The sequence below is a fragment of the Serinus canaria genome, chromosome 7, assembly GCF_022539315.1.
Source record: "Serinus canaria isolate serCan28SL12 chromosome 7, serCan2020, whole genome shotgun sequence".
NCBI lineage: Eukaryota > Metazoa > Chordata > Aves > Passeriformes > Fringillidae > Serinus > Serinus canaria.
In genome coordinates, this window is record NC_066321.1 from 10,021,318 (window position 1) to 10,041,723 (window position 20,406).

Below are 20,406 nucleotides of genomic sequence, written 5' to 3' on the forward strand. Positions count from 1 at the left end.
AGCAATCTTTTCCAAGCACCCTTTGAAGTATATTTAGTTTTTAGGAGTAGATTAAAACTGGTCAATTTCTCTGAGTTAACCCTGAAGAACTAAGGAATTAGAAGCTTTCTTCTACTTTCAAAGGAATCTGTATTAATTTTGCTTGTTCTGGTTATTCAAAATGAGAAAATTATTGGAAGTCCTATTGCAAGAGAGAAAAATCATAAAAGGCAGTGAATGATCTTGCAAAGCAAGTGTCCCACTGTACAACTTGGCAGCAGTGGGGTTTCTTTTCCTTTGTGTAGGATTTTTATTTATGTTCTCCCCTCCTGTCTGTAGTCTCCCCTTTAAGTAATATGGAAAATGTTGGTGCCAAATAAAAGCTAGATGAAATATTGATAAATGTGGGAATCGCTTAGAACACAGGCAAATTAGAATACAGCTGGTTTTCATCTTTTCTGTTAACTTGGGAGGTGTGTGTGTGTGTGAAGCATTGAGGCTACTGGTTTATATCCATATATCATGGTCTTGGAGAAGGGGGGAAACAAGAGTGCTAAGAGTGGGAATAGAACACACAGCTTTCCTTGAGAAGCCTCAAGAAAAGCTTTTTGTTGCTCTATACGTCAAATACCTCTGAGTGTTAGGGATGGTAAGATACTAGTTCATGCTATGTTTTATTCCCAAACCAACTTTCTACTTGAAAAACTTTATGGAATGGGAATGAATGTACAGCATTGCTGAGATGTGGTGCTGAGATTTGTGTCTGGGTTAATTCTAGACAGATTATCAGAAAGTATTGTAGTAATAAATACAACTAGGGATTTGAGAACCTGCATGCAATATGTTAATGAAACATGTAATTTAAATTCTTATGTAGAGCAAGAGGGTTTGTCATTGCTGTGGATAGCTCTATCAAACTGTCAGTTCCAGGGATGGCCAAATAACAAAGTTCTGAATAAATCAGAAACGATTATTCTGGTATTCTCTTAACTTGTATCCACAGCTCTGACTATGACTCAGAAAGGCTTGATAGAACTGTGGATTCAAAGATGTGCAGAAACTCCCTAGGTATGGAATGACAGCCATAGGACCAGAGGGTAAACTAGGACTCTCCAGTTTGAGAAAAAAATCTTGGTTGGAGGCCAAGGATGTAATAAAACTAGAAATTACGTGGAGAGGGTCAACAAGGAATAATCAGACATAGCTTCATTTGAATAAAGTGAGAAGTCAGTAAAACTCAGACAACAAGCTTCAAACAAATCTTATATAAATATTTTTAATTTTTTTTTTTCTTTAAATACAAGGCATGTGAAATCGATTGTGGAACTCACTACAATAAAATGTCAAGAAGGTCAAAAACTGAGTTCAGGAAGAGGTTAAATTAATAGAGGTTAAACTCAGGGACTATGAAACGTGATGGTCTGACTTCTTAAGTCCATAAACTGCTGACTGCCAAAAGCCAGGAGGGTGTATTTGGGAAAGAATTGCTGTAAGCTTACTCTGGCTTTGTGTTCTTTCCCAAGGCAAGTGCTACTGATGGTCACTAGAGATATGATATGCATAAGAATGAGACATTGGGGCATTTTTGTGGCTTGCTGTCCAACATCTCTGGCTGTCTGACTTCATTTGCAGACAGTGATAGTTTGGTAATGTTGCACTTAATGATCAAACTACATCCTATCATATATTCTCTACTCCTTTCTTCATACATTAAGGCTCTCAGTAGCCCTGTCTGCCAGAACTTCATCCAGGAATTTCTCAGTTACCCATTCGGTGTGGCTTATCAATTTAATCAGATTGATTTCTTTGTGAGATGCTGATCCCAATTCTGTTTTATCTCTTCTGTAGCATCTATACATTCACTTCTGTTTCACTTGCTGTTGCTTTAATCATCTTGGAAGCCTTTTCCATTTCTGTTTATTGAAGTTATTTACTGTTGTTATCCAGGTATTTTAGCTGTTGCTTCCCTAATTGGGACCCATGCTTCTTTCCAGCTAACATTTGTGATTGTCCACTTTGGGTTCTAAATACTCCTTCCCTGAAATAATGGGTGGGGGGAATTTCCTGCTTTTGTCATGGAAGGGATGGAAGTGTGGTGCTCTGGTTCATGTTTGTGAATTTGAAGGAAGTGATACTGTAAGCTGTTAGTTCTGTAAAGCTCCCTTGACTAGTGACAGACAATTGTATTTCACGTGGGCAAAATGCCTTTGAGATGTGGTTGCTCTGAAGTTTGCTTGTTTAAATCTGTAACTGCCAGGAGGGAATTCCAGATCAATGCCAGTGTCCCATTAGTGGTGTGTGAGGCAGTGTGGTGAAGATGCAGGGCCAGGCAGGTTTGTTAACCTCTGCAGTGCTGTGCTCAGAAAGTCTGTATTTTTTTGCTAGTGTCCCAGAGACTGGGAGTGGGAACTTGGAAGTTTCCCACTGCAGTCAATAGGAAACCAGCAAGTACTTAGGAATGAGAATTGCTTTGCTTTCTGGGATCTGGCCCACTGCCTGTTTTTGTGGTTTGTGTCATAGTCCAGCTTTCACACTCCTCTGGGGGTGGAGAGGTGACAGTTTTCCTCGCTGGTCATGCACATTAAAATACAGCTCACATATGGTGTAAATGTATGCAACCCTAAGCAAGCCATTAGGGAGCATAGAAAATGTTTGTGCCCTCCTAAGAAGGCTGCCTTGCTGTAAAATGCTGTCCTGATGAAAACTGTAGGTAAACACAGGACTTTTAAACTAGGGAGACAGACTACCCCTAAAAAAGAACTGGGTAAAATTTGGGGACTGGACAGATACCACAGTTATACTCTATTTTCTGTGAGTAAATTTCTAGTTTTGGGAGTTGAAAGAGATGTTTGAAAGAGAGCAGCCACTCCTGCAGCCACCTGAGTTGGCAAGCAGCCTGAAACAAGAAGCCTTGAGGTGCTGAATTCCTCTCATTCATTCAATGGATGGCTAATTCCAGTGGCACTGATACAGCTTTAACAGTGAGCATTAACTGTTTCACTGTGCATCACAGCAACTAGAAAAACAGAAGAGTGTGTAATGAGAGTGAGTAGTTCTGTGTTGGGCGCTCTAGTAACAGCTCAGGGTGAGCTAAACATTGGCTCTTGAGTATAGGTGCAGCCCCAGTCTGCTCAATCAAACATTAGCTAATGATGAGCAGCAGTAAACAATGGCAAATATGAAGTGAGTAAAAAATAGGAAAAAGAAACCTTTGTAATAACGTTTCATTTTTGCCTGTGGGAGGTCTCATGCTCACCAAATTATTTTTCATCCTTGGCCAGTACAAAGGCTTTGTCTACTTGCTGGATTTGGGGTTGTTACTTGTCTGGTCTGCTGGAGAGATGGCATACTCTTCCCACCTGGTAAAGAGAAGTTTGAGATAGGGATGTGCCTGTGGTATTTTGTTACTAACAAAAGTAAAGAATAATTTCTATACCTCATTTGGAGTAAAAGTTTAATTTGAGAGGGACAGTGCTGTTGCTGAGTAACCTGACTCAGGAGTAATTGGCGTTCACATTAAAAATGGCTTTGTGCTCATCTGAGATAGAAAACATGAAGGATATTTACATTAAGTTTATTAAAAGAAACCATTAATGAAGTAATGAAATAATAAAATTATTTTAAAATTATTAACTTGGTAATAAAATAAAGTTTATTAAACTATTCTGAGAAGCTGAGATGCATCTAAAAATCTCCTTTCTCTTTCTCTGTATCAAACATGGCTGAATTCCTCTAATTACAGATTGATATTGATATTTTTTGAATTGCTTTTATGTTGAAGGATTTCAGTGTTCTAATTTGAGGAAGAGACTGATAGTCTCAAAGTTCTTAAGTCTGGAATGAGGTCAAGTAATATGAAAAGAGAAGAGGAAAGTAGTAAAGCTTTGCAAGGCATTCAGCATAGTTACTTTATCCGTGAAGAAGAGCTCTTGGATTAACATGCAGGTCAGTTCTGCAGAAGCAAGGATAGACAAACATTGGAAACTGTCAACAATGTGGGAATGTTAATTCAAATATTTATAACTGGTTATAGCAAAATCCTCTTAGGCTGTGTCCTCCTTCCCTCCTTTTACAAAAGCTTCTTGAAAGCAGATTCTCCTTGTCCAAATCTATCTGGCCATTAATGACATGGTAGATTTTTTCCAAGAGTCCTGGAAGATCAAAGAGCAGATTTAGCCCAGAATACATCTCCTGGACAACATGAATTCTAGTCAGTGGGCCTTCAACAGGACTCCAGTTACCCCAGGAAGTTTGAATCACTCCTGGGTTCATTATCCTGGGTGCCCACTGCCAAGCACTGGCCTTCTGGACTGTTCTAGAGGTTTTTCCAACCCAGGAGGTCCATTAACACAAATTCTACCTTTTGGTTAGAACCTCAAACCCTCAGTGAAACCAGGCAGTGCAGCTTTCTTGTGTACATATAAAACTGTCTCAAGATTACTTTAAAATCTGCCTAGTTTCACTCTGCCTTGAGTCATTCTTTTCCCTGGGGTATCACATATACTTTCCAAATAAAGGGGCCAAATGCTGTGAAACTTATTGGAAGCATTTAAAATTTTTGACCTGTTCTATGTTCCACTTGTTCCTGTTTTTCTTAGACTTTCTACAATTGCTAATTCCCTTCAGTCTGTCCCATGTTCTTCTAATCAGTTCCTACCTAGATCTTTTTCCATTTGGCAGTTCTTGCAGACTTCTGATCTTGTTGCCACATTTTCATGGCTTGTGTTATAAATTTTTTAAAGGGTGGCCAGTATTTCCAAACTTTCCATATTCCAGTGTCTGAATCTGAGAGCTGCCCAGCCCCATAAGCTGATGCAGTGTCTGCTACTGCTCTATCAGATCCTGCTGATTTTGCAGAGCTAAATCTGTGCATCCCACCTCAGAGATGGCTGCACTCCAGGGCTGGGCGTAACAACTCATATGTAAAACTACAATACCTGGAAAGCAGTTTGGGACAAAAAGGACACATGCATGTGTCAGATATTAATGCTAGTGTTCCTGGAGGCCTCACTGTCCCCCAGAAAAACAGGTCCAGATATTGGCTTTGTTTCTCTGTGGATGAATTCAGCCAAGAGCATTCCTATCCAGCTTCTTAAGTGGCTTGAAAACATTGAAATAAATTGCTTTAAACACTAATAAGTAATTTCTATTACTGAGAAGGGTGTATTCAGTGCCAGCATGGTACTGGTGCTGAAAGTGGATTACATTAGCCTTTTGTTTGAAATCAATCGAGTTTACAACTCCACTTCAAAGCCTTTAGAGTTTTAAAATAGAGCCAGCAGAAACTGTTTAACAAGTCAATGCTGCCCTGTGATTTTCATTGTTCTAGCTTTAGTTGTGAGAGGGAAAGACTTCATTTTCCTCTACTTTCACTTCACCCGGGGAGTGTGGTGCAGTACAATAAGCAGCCCATTCAGCTTTGCCTCACCACTGTGTGCTGGGCTTTACCTAGGCACAGATGCCTCCCTTTACATGGCACTGCAATTCCTCCTGCAGAATTTGAGTATCTTCTCACTTTAAAGATTGATTTATTATTAGATTGCACTGTCCTTTTTGGATTGTTGCACTTTTCAAAACATGAGTTATGATGAAGAATCCCTTAAAAGGAATTTATGGAAGAGGGGAGCCCTATAGACTTCACACATTAACTTCTTACTTCTTTTGTATAAAGAGCAGCACATTCTTTCAATGACCCTGGGAAAACAAGAGCAAGGGTTTAAAGCGGGGATGATATCCTAACATTTCAAATTCATAGATTTTCAGACATTGTGTGTGTTGTTGTGAATCTAACAAACCAGGAAGCTATATTTAAACATCAACTACTTCTGAGGTGGGGGAAGTGTTTTCCTTAAGGGCTTCTCTTTAACCCTCACACAATGAAGAGGCTCCTGTCAATATAAAGAGACAGAAGGGGGAGCAGAGAGGGAGAGGGTGAGTACCATTGTTTCACCAAATGTTTGCCTTTGCTTTCTAATTTGTGACTTCAGCAGTGAGAAAGCTGAAGCTTTCATTTTACCCTAGTGAAAGGCTACAACAGTCTTGGTCTGCTTTTTGAACCTTCCTTGATCTGTGTTGTTCCAGCTCAGGAGAAAAACTTCTGTATTTCTCAAGGTCCACTGACTTGGAAGAAGTTGAGATGAAACATAAAGTCTGTGGAAATAGAAATCATAGCTGTTTCCTTTTTAGGGCTGAGTATAATTTGTAGTTTGAGGAGAAGGTATAGGGGCTGGGTTATGCAGTCTGTCAGAAATGTAACAGGTAATGAAGAGCAACATGCACTTTTGAAATTGAGCCTGAGGTGTGTTGAGCACGAGGATTTTCCTTCTGTTCCAAAGAAGGAACCCCAGACAGTTCTGGATTCTCCCCACCTCTTTTCCCTTGAGGACAGGAGAAAGGGGAGACACAGACTCGTACTACTAAATGACCTTTTAAATGCATTGAGGTGCTTCCCATTCATGAAGTCATATGAAGACTGAGGTACACAGGTGGCCTGTGAATGATTCCAGTAGACTCTGAAGCAGTCTTCCACAGGCTCTGAACACCTGTGCACTCTTGGATTCCAATTCCTTTAGGGTAAGACTGGTTTTGCACTTCTTTTCTTTGATTTGAAATTAATTCCTTCACACTATCCTGAATGAAATACTTTAGCTCTGACAGAGGTACTGTTTTCTAAAACAGTTTTACCAGAGAAGTTCTTACTCACTCCAGCCCATTAACATCCTGTCTTCTTCAGAGGAAGAAAAAGAGACCTTGATTGTCATGCTCTTACACGTGGTTTCTGTGGCACCGAACACAGACATGTAACAGCTCTGCCTTGCTGCCATGAAGATAGAGGAAAATAGAATCAAAGTTAAACTGATCTGACTGCACGAAGTGCTGAAGTTTTGAACAGCCCCGTGGCATTTGCTTCTCAGGGTTTCCTTGTTCATAGAGCAAATGCACAAAATACTAGTGATGGAGCCAAACAGGCCTCAATGTGTGTTGAAGTGGTACTTATGGATAAAGCAGTGTCTCCCCTTGTAACTGTTTTTTTTATAAATCTTGCATAAAAATCTGTTTCATCATAATTTCACAGTACTGGCAAAGTCAAGGGGGTTTAAATACCAAGTGAGTAAATGTGGACTTGGACTTTTTACTCTGTTCTAGGATGTGTAAAATTGATGATAAGACTGGAGATTGTGAGCAAAGGGTATTTATTTTTCCTTTTTCCTGAAGACTTTTGCAAGGGAGCAAAGGGGGATGGGGTATCTAATAAACCCAGGCCTCGTGCTTAGATCTTAGAAAAACATGCTAATATCACAAAATGGCTTTGAATGAACAATAACTGATGTTTACAGATAGTTTTTTCTCTTGGAGTACAATTTGCATTCTAACACAAGCTCTTCATTATAATCACTGGCTTGCCTGTGCTGGTACAGAAAACACATCAGTGCCTTATGCTGCCAAGGACTGTGGTTTTTCAGAAGGAAGAAAAAGGCTTAATGCTATTTGTTCAACCCAGCCAGAGATCTACTGTTTATAATCTGAAATATCATAAAATGTGTTTTCAATTACCTTGTGCATATTTTTAAAGAATTAAATTTCCATCAAAGGATTTTGTGAGCTGTTTGATCTCACTGTGTCTAAAGAGGCCAATCTGACTGGAGATAGTTTTGTCTGAGCACATACAGCACAATTGTAACAAATGTGCCCTTTGAGTGTCTGTGACTTTAAGAGAAAGCACGCAGTTTATTAGTGAGAGAAGAGGATGGTGGGGGTCTAATTTCCAGTGTTAGCTGTAAAATAAGTACTTAAAGACTGGGTGTGCAAAGGCACTGTGATTCTTTGTGTTAAATGAATGACTTTTGTTTTCTTCTGTGTTAATCTGAATATTAGTGTTCCATTTTCCAGACATCTTTGAGACACAGCTCTAACCGACTGTGAGAGCCTAGAAACAAAAAATGTAGCGTTTTTGTTGCACTGAAAAAAGACCACTTATGATGCCATTGTGCTTAGCTCTGTAAAAGCACACAAATCCATTGCACCGAATAAACTACAAATAAAAACTGAAAAATTATATAGATTGATCTAGAAATAGTGTCAGCTATTCCATTTCTTAGTATCTGATTGTTCTGCCTGCTAAACCAAGTTGTTTTTTCAGTGTCAGACCTTAAACAGTGTAATGATGGAATTCAGATTTCTGCTGCTCTTGCATGGAAAATGTGTTCCCTAAACTAGAAAAGCAAGGTAGAATATTGGGAGCCCACAGTTTTGTTTTCTGTGCTGATACATCTTATGCAAAGAAACACCTGGAAAAATTAGCTTAGGTCTCAAGAGTGATAATTAGTCCAGTGGATTAACGTGTTCTTGTTGCTATTTTAGCTTTGAACTGGCCTGGATATGTCTGTAGAATACTGTACTGCCCTGATGAGGCTTATGTGAGGTGTAAGAATACCTTTCCTGTGCTGGTAAAGTACCTGGCATGTCTCTTTTATCAGTGCAGCTATTTGGAAATAATTCACTCAGTCAAGTGTGGGTCACAGCTTTTGATCTCCTTTATTTCTGGGGAAGCCTGACATGAAAGCAGAGTTTTTCCTACATATCTTCTTCCTGCTCTTCCTGGTCATCTTAAATCCAGGTCTTGTTTGGGCTCCACTGAAGATTGGATAGCTCTTAATATCACTCTTCCTATGCACCAATTTTTAGTTGTCTTAGAAAGCTGTTACCTGTCTGCATTTAAGCAATTAATGAAAATACTTACTACAGCAAGTTAAACTGAAATTAGGTTGAGAACACATAATTATATATGTGTGGTGGCTTTTTATCCACCTTGCTGGCACTGTAATTATTCCTTGGGAAATACATGTGATATCACCAATAGATGTCAGGTACAAAATAAGCAGTAGTAGGTAAAGCTTTGAAAAGACAAAGAGCCTTTCTTTGCAGGTGTCATCCATACTGAGGAGGAGGGAGAAATCCAGACAGTCTGTACAGCAGCAGCACAGCTGTATCTAAACAGAGAGAGTCCTGTTTTTCCAAGGTTTCCAGCTAGTGATAGCAGAGGCAGTAATGAGATACAGGGCTGCTTTCCATCTTACTCTGCCAATTCAGCTCCAACAGAGATGCCAAATAAGTTTCCATTTAGGAGTTTTGCAGTAGAAAACAGCTTTAGCAAAATCCCTTCTCCTTTTTCCCAATGAAATAGTCTTTCCCATTTTGTGTTATTTGCTACCTGTCTGATTGTCAGCAGATGAAGCAATGGAAGATTTGTATGAATGATGTGTGGAAAATCCCTAACTCATTTACTTGCCTGTTCTTAGTATTTCTGGAAGAGAAAATAGCGACATCTCTAGGGATGGTTTTTCTATCAACTGTGCCTTCACTAATGGGATTAGCAGGCTAAAGGCTCTAAATAAATCCATCACTGGCATCAGCTGCATCAGAGGTGATGTTCATCTGTTAATACATCACTAAAAAGCCCAGTGTTTGTTTCCAAGAGTCACTGGAAATGGACCAAATTCAATACTTTTATCCGCACTGTGTTTGGAATCAGCATTTCAATACAACACGTACAAACCCTTTACTGCCTCCTGACCTTTGTGTCTCCTGAAATCTTATGGGAAATTGCCTCCTTTCAGAACCCTGACTGCAGCACACCATGTTCTGATTCTAGGTGAGTGCCGAATTCCAAGGACTTGTTGACAGAATATGAGCCTCAGTGGGGCAGAGAATTGGGGATTTCTTTTCCTTCTTTCTTTGTTTTTATATTTGATTTCTAACCAGTAAGGTAGGGAGTGCATATGTGCAGTTCTGGATCTTATTGCAAGACAGACCTATGTTTGATAATAGTCACTTGTTAGATCATGTATAGGGGAGTGGAATGTGGGTGACGTAAAACAGGATGTTACATCTGAGAAAGCAACTTTGGCAATGTTTTGGGAAAATAGTTATGGAAAAATAAGAAAATATGGTTTGATTTTGTGATGCTGTATGTAAGAGATCTGATTAAGCCCTAATGGATATGTAGTGAAGTGAAGGAAAGGTGAAGAACAGAGGTGGTGATGTTACAGTTTTGCAACACAGGGGAGATAATGGTACACTTAGCATATCCACTTCTGGTAGCTACAGTTCACAGAGGCTGGACTTGGAAATGATTCAGGAAAGAGAGAAAAGGATGATGCCTTGTCTGGAATGATGCTGTGAAGACAGAGACTAAAGCTAAGTCCTTTTAATGTTTAAAAAAGTTAAGAACACGACTGTGATTATAATTGTACCTACCTGGACAGACAGTTACTGATGGTAGAATTAGACCCCGAGGCTGGAATCCAAAGGAGATTTTAATTTTCAGTAGAGCTGAGATGTGAAAATGTTCAACAACCTTAAAAAGTAATATGTCTTTAGAGACATCTTAGGATGACTGGAATGTATGACTAGGTATGTCATGGAAAAATTGGAGTAGCCAGCCAGCCAGAACACAGGACAAGGACATATCTTTCAAGCTTTAATCCCACTTCTGCAATTTTTGAGAATGTACTTTGGTCAAAAATGTTTTAACGACAAGTTAAAACAAGGACAAGTGTGTGTGTCTGTCCCGGACATGCCCAAGTGTGAGATTGGTGTAGAAGCAGCAAAGAAAGCTTGGGGAAGTGTTAGTTTGCTATGCCAAAGAAACTTAAGCAAAACTCAAGTTTCAAAGAGTGATTTTGGTTATTTTGTCCACTGTAATGGTGACTTTAGAAACAATCATAGTAATTTGACTGAAGAGAGCCACAAAGAGCAGCTGGGTAGTATTACTGTAGGTGTGTCAAACCATAGGAAGGATGGCTGTCTCCTTCTGTCAGAGCTAGGGGAAAACTGGCAATCTTTTAAAATGTCTCACTTCTCAGCTCAGACTCAAACTGAAAAAAAAAGAGGAATAAACTGTCTTTATCCTCAGTCTGGCTGTGTTGTCAGCTACTGATAATGAAAATGTGTATGGAATTGCACAAGGAGAATTACTTATTTAGTATTAATATGAAATCTTTTAAAGAGGATTGCCACTGTATGAGTTACAGGTAAGCCTAAATAACATCTAATTATTAATGTGTAGATCTGAGTTTGAGATAAAAAGCTGAAAAACAATGAGGTTTTAGTAAGCAAAATTACCAAGAGTAAAAGCCCTGTATTTCCACCATTGAGTGAAAAATTGTCTTGTGCTAGTGCTTTTCATGTGAACACATTCTTTTTTTCAAGTAAAAGATTAATGAGACAGTTTATGCCAAAGTCAACAAATCACCCTGGGTGAAAGCTGTAAACATTGTCTTACTTGTTTTGGTTGGAAAAAGCCTTGGTTTCTCTCAGACCCATAGAAATTGAATAGTTTGGTGATTGGCACAGTGGAGAAGCATTTAGGCTCATAGATTGCAGTGGGGAGTATATGTGGAAGAAGGATGCATTGGAGTTCTTGGGGAGTCTAGGGAAGAGATCATCTTAAGAAAGGTGGCAAATTCTCTTCTATGGATGCTGTCAGTTTCTTTTCCTCAATCTTCTTGTGGACTTTTTGTATGTCTCTTGGAAATATCCAGAGGCAAGGGGTAGTACTGCATGTTTTCAAATTAGATTGGTTTTTTTGCTGGATACCTCTCAGAGTAAAAGTATTCAAAATCTCATGGGGACCAGGAGGGGTTCAAGTTTCTTTCTGTACTAGCAGTGGCACAAATTTTTGCCAGATTTATTAACATCTTTGATTAATTGAAATCCTGATTAAAGGGAAATTCACTGTGTTTTATGTGATTGGACTTTCCTTCCCAGCATGGTTCCCCTCCAAATACCCGTTCAGTGCAATAAAAAAAAGAACACAGACTCCCTTTAAGAGACTACATTGAGGGAACTATAACTTTCAGAAAACTGCTGCAAGTCATTGTAATCCTTCCATTTCCCTCTCATGAATGTCTGCTTCTCAAGTGAATTTAGAAATCCCCAAAGAATTTCAGATAAACAGGATTATATTATGTATATGAGCACATACTCAATGAAAGGACAAGCAATGAACCATTACAAGCATTAAAGACAAAAAACATGAAAATTCTAGATGAAAAGGTTTTTGGAAACTAGAGTCATCAGCTTTAAAAATACTGGAATGTCTGATGTTCTTTTCCTTCCTTTTATGATTAAAAATGGAATCTGGTGTAGACTTCTCCTAGTTAAAGATATGTCAGTGCTTACATTTTCATGTTCATGGGTGCCTGGACCTCTAAATGACATCTGTATAAAACTCTTGAAGGCAGTAGCTCCATTCTTGTAAATTTTTTAATTCTGTACAATTTGGATCTTGAATCCTTTAAAGGGCTGTTAATTAAGCTTGTGATGAGTTTCCATTTTTGCTATTATTGGGTGATGTCATTGCAGGCATAAAGAAAGAATATGAATAGAGATGGAGCAGCCAAAATTCACAAGAGCAGAAGATGTTAATTGTTTTTTCTTTGATTAGAGGTTCATTTCAAAGAAGTAGGTAAATTTTCCCAGCATTTAAAGATGTTAGGTTTTTATTTAGGGAAGTTTTGACACTAGCAAGACGTCAGGAGCACCAAACAAAACAAAAACAGGCCATAGACAGGTATTGCTTGATCCTTTTTCTCTTCTTGCTCATGCTGTAATAATTTCATTGCAGAGCCAGTCTCTTGATCCACATATGATAAAATGCAGATATTGTGATTCTCCATCAGCTGTAAAATCCTGATTTCTTTGTAGTTTCACGTGTCTGGTTTGCATTGCAGTGATAAATATGCATTTTCACGAAGAAACAAAATAGCAATTGTACTGAGTAAAAGCAAGTCAAGATAGCTCCTGGAATTCAGAAGGAGCTCAGTAGTTCAAGTTACATATCTCCTTTTCTGTCCTTACTGAGTGAAAACATAGGATGTGCCAAGAACTGGCAATATCTGACCTGCAAAGGAGGTGCTTTGGTGCTGGGCTGTCAACACTGGCTTAATTGTGTCTTTTTTTTTTTATGTATGTGTTTTTCCCCTCTTATTTTCATCTTTATTTCTGACATGTGGGGGTTTGGAGGGATACAGAAGTGTTTGTCAGTTGTTGCTTCATGTGCACAGTGCCTCATTAGGAGAGGAAGGTTAAAGGCATAGTCTGGTGCTGACGCCTCCAGCTTAACCACAGGAAGGTGCCAGCACTGCTTGTTGCCAGAAGACTTTGAGTCTTCAATAAAGAAAATACACCAGTTTCCAAACTGTTAATTCAGTACCCTTATTAGAAAAAAGTTCACCTGGCTGTTTTTAGGGTGTTGTTAAATATTATTTTTTCCTTTGGTATCCTTTCCCAGTGAATGAGATTTTTCATGTATTTACACTGTAGCAAGTGATATGCAGCCCTAACTAGGGTCTCTAGAGGAATCAATCCAGTTTAGAAAGCTGACTTGAACTTGGAAGTTAAACAGTTTGTTTGGATGGAAAATTTATATTATGAGGCTGATTTTGATTGTTTTCCTTTAAAACAGTGGAAGACATTCTTATGTGCTGCATTTCCTTATTGATTTGTGCTAGTAAAGTCTGTGGATAATTCTCTTCTCAATGGGATCAGAATGAAAAAGCACACTACAGAAAGCAGATGATAGTAGAAGATGCACTAGTGAGAAAACTGCTTGTGGTGAGAAGGACAAATCTACCCCTCGTTTTGGATTTCTTACTCAGATTCCCTTAAAAAAGGTTTGTGTTTTTAGGCAAATTACTCTCTGGTACTACATATGTAGTAGTACAAGCAAGTTGTCTGTTTTCTTTATAGATGAGTAAGTTTGTCTCCAAAGTATTTTGAAAATGAATCTTCTTCTGCTTAAATGATTTTTGATTGTTGAGTCTCTGGTGTAATGGTGAGCATATGGCTAAAATTATGATGTCCTTTGTTGCTAGAAATCATGTTTTCTTCTTAAACATAACTCATAAATTGACCAGTGAGAGTAGAAAATGAAATGGAAAGAGAAAAAAGGTAAACCCAAATAAAGGATTCTGTAAACAATTTGGGTTGGAGAGTTCAAGTTAACAGATGTCTTTCTGCAAGAGGCATTTTGAAGGGTGTATTTTTCCTAATGATTTAACTAACAACAGATTTGCCTGATTATTTATTATATTTATTTGTAAACAATGCAAACCAGTGTCACCCTGTGGATGAACTGAGTAACTTGAAGCAGATGTCTCACTTAGACATGTTTATGTGCCTAAATTTCAGTGGATGTCTGATCCTGAGCCCTAAACCTGTCAGCAGTGCCCCATTCTGTGTTGCAGTGATGTTTCTCATGCCCTGTAGGTTTAGAACCAATCACGGCCATTAAAACATTTATTTTCCTCAATATTTGCTTAACTCAAATGAAAAGTACAGCACTACTAGTCAGATGCCAATAATATTATATCCAAAGGCTTCACAAGACCATGCTTCTTCTGACTGAAAGTTGTACTAAGATTTTTTTACCCTTATTCCATGATTATTGCTTCATTTCCATTTTGACCTAGGTCTGCAAACTTCCTATTACTTTAAGTAAGACCCACTAAATTAACAAGGAGCTTTATGTATGTGCAAGGCTACAAATCTTGCAACAAAGTCCTTAAGGAAAGGAGCTGACACGAACTAGGACTAGGAATTAGGGACAAATGGCTGGTATTTTCAAACTGCTACATTCTATATAGTTTGCATGTATCTGTTTGGTGTATTTACCATTAACAATACAATTATTTTTTTTCTTCCAAGATGTAAAATTATTTTAAAAACCCTTCAGCAGTTCAGAGCTAAAAGTCAACTTAGCCATCTCCAAAGAATGGGGAAAGAAATAACTTTGTAACAGCACAGATAGCTTGCAAGGCTAGAAAACTGTAAGTAGACATTTATCTCTTTTTCATCATTCACCTTTTTTTACCTGAAGCTACATGTCTTTGTGAAGAGCTTGTTTTTAGCTTATTCTGAACACTGGAAGTCCTACATTTTTGGAACAGTAACAGGCATTTATTAGTTAAGTGATGTGTAAGTCTTTTTGTCTGTAACAGATGATTTAAGGCTCTGGCGATTTGGATCTCCCATGCAGAAGTCACAGCAGCTCTGCATAAGAGGGGTTAAAACACAGGCAGCACTTCAGTCTAAAGAAAGTAGTAGTTAAAATACACATAGCATGGGGAAATCTGGCAAAAAGAAAGCCCACAAAAATCCTTTTCTGCTCTCTGGGAGATTTATAAGGTACCATAGGATCTTCCCAAAGTAAATTTAAACTATTCTAAAAATGTAGCAGGATATCAGGAAAGTTATTGCTAACAGTTTTTTAAACTTATGGCAGGAAGATAGAGAAATTAAATATTTAAGAAGAACAAAGTCCGAATCCTCTGGTCCTTGAAAACAGTTGCTATTTTAAAAACAAAACAAGCACACTTGGGGAGGAGCATTTAATCAAATTCTCTTCCAACAATGTCCAGTTCCTATGAGAATACTTCCCACTTTCCTGGATGGATGTGTTGCACGGAAGAATGAAATACTGTAACTGATGGAGTTTGCCAAAAAGCATGATCCATATTCTTCTAAATCAGGAGAATGTTCCCATTCATTGCAACAGAACTTGAATGGGAAATATCGACTGTAGTTTAGTTTGAGGCAGGTTGAATAGTGAATCTAAGTATGAACTTGTTGCTTACATGTCAAGTTTTGGCCACTTGTTTTAAATTTGAAGCCCTTGCCAATATTGGGTCTGTTCTTTCACAGAGCTAAGGCCTGGCATATAATAAGAAAAATTAATATATTGGCCTTCAGCTGTCTTGCTACAAGAATGCAGAGAACAATTCAGGCCCTCATCATATGAGGACTTGCTTTCATGATTACTTTGATTCAAAAGTGCAACCATGTTAATCTTGGTGGTTTTTTTCCATTTTTTAACAGCTAATTTCTAGTTTATTTCACTATTTCTTCTGTATAATGCAAAATACATGTGCTAGATCTGGGAAGTCTTTTTAAAATAGCTTAAACCAAGATTTTCTCTCCTGTGGCAAGTGCTGTTGCTGAAATTGACACTTGTTTAGTCCATAGGCCTGTCTCTGGTCTCCTTAAAGACCAATCTGATAATTTTCAATAACTACAGTTGTGTTTTGGTGCTTGTTTCCCACCTCTTCAAAGTTGTGCTTTGTCACACTTGCAGTGCTTGTTATAGAAAGTTTCTGTCATGGTTTGGTGTGACGTGGTTTAAGAGAAAATTAACTCTATCCCAGTCAAAACCAGGGCAGTACCTAAGCTTGTAAAGCAAAAAGAGTAGAAGTAAAATTGGCACCTTTTCCTAGTAGCATCTTGAAGATTGTTAGTGCATGAAAATCCAGTGTGGCTTTAGTTCCTGTCTCCCCTCGATATGAGATAGCCCTGCTGTTCTCCTGGCATCTGTTTGGGTCCTGTACTGCCCCAAGGCAATAGAATATTGCTGAGTGTTGATACTTCCATTATTCCCTTCTTGCTTCCAAGTATCTTTGATCATTGGATCCACATGGTTGATTGCAAGTGGAATTAATATCACTTTAAGCCTCCAGGCTCGTTCAATTTAGTGTGCCTCATCCTTCATATGTATTTAATATTAAAGCCTCCTATTGAACTGAAAACAAACACAGTGCATTTGTCTGCTTAATTCATTTTACAAGCTTCTAAGATTCTCTGCTGCTGTGTCCCAGATAACATACACTAAAAAAAAACTAGGAGAAGGCTAGCTTCACTTGTATGTGGCTTTGTGTGGCAAAGCAGAAAAGCAGCCACTTGCTGAAATGGACCAGTAGGTTTTAAGCTGAAGCTATTATTGTGACTAGAGCAGCAAGAATCTCTGCAGCTTTACCCATTCAGGCTCAGCATGGATCTGTTTTATCCTGGTTCTGCTTGATGTGGTTTTGCATTAAGCTTGGGTTTCAAATTCAGAGAAAAGCCAATACTGGAAGGAAAAACTTGTTGTGATTAGGGATGGCAATGGTAACTGAAATGTTTGCCAGCTTCAGGAAACTGGCCAAAGTTTTAGACTTACAAGAAACTACTTCAAATTAGGCAGTTGTGTTCTTTATTTGAGCTTTGTTCCAAGGACTTCCAGTTGCGATATCAAAAACCTGTAATCGTTGGTTAACTTCTTATTTTCTTCTGGATGTCTCTTCTGGCATAGCACAAATAAATCCAGACAGTGTCTGTCTTTTCTAGCACAGAAGCAACTATCTCCTTGTAATAAATGGTTAATAATTGCTTCGGGTATCTTAGATAATTGTGCTTGGAAAAATTGTTCTTGTCTGTTAAACCAACAAACCAATTCTTAAATGGAATTCTGCTGCATCCTGTTATTTGTTCTTGCTGACATTCCCCATCAGAAACTTAAAAATAGAAAATAGGGCAGTAGCAAGTCTTTTTGGTAGCTGTCCTGAGTGGAATTGTCCATTTTTTTCCCCTCTGACTTCTCAAAAGAGAATTCTTTTCCTTATGTGTTCATGAATTTGTGTGTGTTAAAAATTTGTGTGTGTTAAAAATGCTTGCTGGGCATACTTTGTAATATCATCTTTAGAATCCTAGAAAACCTGTTCTCTTTGTCACCTGTGGGGTGAATCTTTCAGGTGTTTGCTGTAGAACCACACATAAGCAACAATACTGGGAATCAAGTTCACAAATCTGGAAGTTTGGGTTCCCAATCCTCACTTCAAATTACTAGATTTTGTCGAGGATTTGCTGGGGTTACTCTGTTTAAAACTTATCTGTTAAAGCAATACAGAGATGCTTTAAAATATCTCCACTATTTGAAAGCAGGACCATCTATTTGATATAAAGTAGAAAACGCTCTCTGCTCTGCCTCTGGTCTCAAATAACTGAGTTATTCCAAATATAAGGCTGCTGCCTCAGAGGCAGAAATTGTGCATTGTCCCCTATACCTCACCAGGCAGATTCCTGGAGGCTGCTTTTCCCTGTCAGATAAGAAACAGAATAAATACTGCAGGGTCATGGTGATTGCAGATCTCACAGAACTGTAGTTCTTTAGTTCAAGATTAATGGGTTTACACTGAGCTGCCAAAACTTTTACAGAAAGATGTGCTACCAGATCCCTGGCTGGTGTAAGCTGGCTCACTTCTGTGGCCCTCTGAAAATAGCTGTGCTCATTGAACAGATACAGTGTGGAAAGAGGGTCTAAGAACTGGATGGGGTCCAAATTTCATGAGAAGAGCCATTCTAATGAATCCTCAAGCAGAAGAAGGAAAACAGGCCCTTGACTCCCAGCTGGAAGCAGGGCAGTTAGGACAAACCTGGATTTCAGACAATCCAACCATTCTTCTGTCCATACAAGCCCCATAGAAACATGGGGGGAAGAGACTCCAAACCACTCATTCACATTTTAATCTTCTTTTATTATGCACTTTTAAACTCTTACCTTCAAAAACTCCCATTGTGTGATTTTGTAGAACACAGCTGAAGAAATGTGATGTGATCTAAGTAACTTACTGTAATTCTCTACTTTACAAATCCAGTAAAAAGTATTTAAAAGGGCTTTTATATGCAGTGTGGTGTTTGAAAGTAACAGGGCAGTTTATGTTTGAAAGTGGAAACGTCATTAAAGCCATTAATATCTCTGCCTGCGTGTCCCACTCTCGGCAGTCTCAAATGAAAGCTGTTTCCACTTGTTATGAGAAATGGACATTTGGTTGAGATTTGAAAACTGATGCTTAAGTGAGATTAAACCAGATTCCTTCTGTCTCACTGCTTCTCACTAAGCTCTGCAATGTTAATGATTTATATATTGATATTGTTGACATTTTCATGGGCTGATTTTTTTTACCTTATAGAAATTGGTTTTTTTCAGATTTATAGTGTTCTCTACAGAGTAAGAGTTCTTTTACTGGCCCATATCCAGCATGTGAAAGTTCTATATTGTAGTTCAAATTTAACATCAACTGTTAGATGAATCACAGAGTCATGGGCTTGGAAGGGGCTTGAGAAGGCCATCCAGCTTCTTCCATATCCAAGGCTTAATCAACTATATGTGTCAGTCCTGACAGACATTTGTATGACTGCCAGCACTGAAGACTCCACAGACTCCTGGAGCAATCTCTTCCAGGAGTTCATAAATTCTTAATAATTTAAACTTTTTCCCATGTCTGAATTGTCCATGGTACAATTAAAAGCTTATGACTTCACACATATTTCCTATGTACATTGATATTAAATTTGTATTCATTTTCTTTGTAGCAAGCTTTTAATTGTTTGAAAATAATTGCTACCTTAACTTCACCTCGTGGGGCCCTTACAGGGAATTATTATATTTAAGAATTTGTAAAAATGCTGCCATTTTTGTTCAGTTTTTTCTGAAGTCTGAGGTGGTTTAGGCTTGAAATGCAGCAGGTAGCACTGGATGTGAAACCTTACTACCTGTGAGAAGAGAGACAGATGGCTTCAGCGTTAGGAGTTCCTCTTGTTTGGTTACATCATTGCTGAAATCTGGGCAGTAGAGGTAAGGGGAAAAAGAAATTCCCAGCCTGAAGGATGCATGTAGGGGTTCCCATTTCATCATCAGAAGAGTGCTTAATCTTCTTGACCTCTATTACAGCTCTCTTGGAATGCCACTCTTAAAGGTTTCACTTCCATCTGCCTATGAATACAAATGGGAAGAAGATCACAGGAAGATGTTCTGTGTCAGATGAGAAATGTGGGTGTTGTGAACCAACCATTCTCTCTGATAGACATTGTATTATCTTGAAGTTTTCCCTGTAGAAAAGTTTAGGAACTATTGTATAGCCCCATGTCACATCAAGTTTCTAACTTTTTATGCAAGGTTCTAACTTCTTTCTCTTTATTTTACAGTGCCATATACATTGTTAGGGATTGATGTATACCCAGTGATTGTTGGAGTATGTTGGTTTGCATGCATGAAAAAAACTTCTCTTTCCAGAAAAAATAAACCTGCAGGAGGTCTTAGGCTCTGGGATTTCTGCTGACAGTTAATGGGACTTCATAGAGTAGAAGTCAGCTCAGAATTCGGCCTCGTGCAGAGTATCTCAGCGTGGAGGACCGGTGGCTCCTTCAAATGAAGAACTAATTCCTTTAGTATTAAGTATTTGCAGTATAATTTGAAACTTAGTGGTGTTTATCCATGGCCCTGTCTGTCTCTGGCTGAAGTCAACAGGTTTCTTTCCAGTGTTACCCCAGGGTTCACGCACCTCAGCCAGTAAAGTACATGTGTTCATTTTCCCAAATGGTTTAGAACTTGGCAGACTTGGGTCTGTCTTTGTTTTTTTGAGTTCTGGACATATTTGAAACTAAAGGATAAAGCAAAATTTAGAGGCTAAATATTCTGTGGTTTATGAACCACTAATCTTCCATGACTCACCTTTCATGCAGTTTTATGGCCCTGCTGGCTTGGAAATAGGCAACAGCAGTTGACCACCTGCAGCATCAGCATCAAGGAAAGTTAATGTGGTAACTCTTTGAAAT

At 38.5% G+C, this 20,406-nt stretch overlaps 1 protein-coding gene across 3 annotated transcripts in view; it reads left to right on the top strand.

Moving 5' to 3' along the window:
* Positions 1–20,406, top strand: part of MYLK (myosin light chain kinase) — a 186,548-nt gene that overhangs the window by 22,893 nt on the left and 143,249 nt on the right. The gene's annotated exons all lie outside the window — the stretch shown is intronic.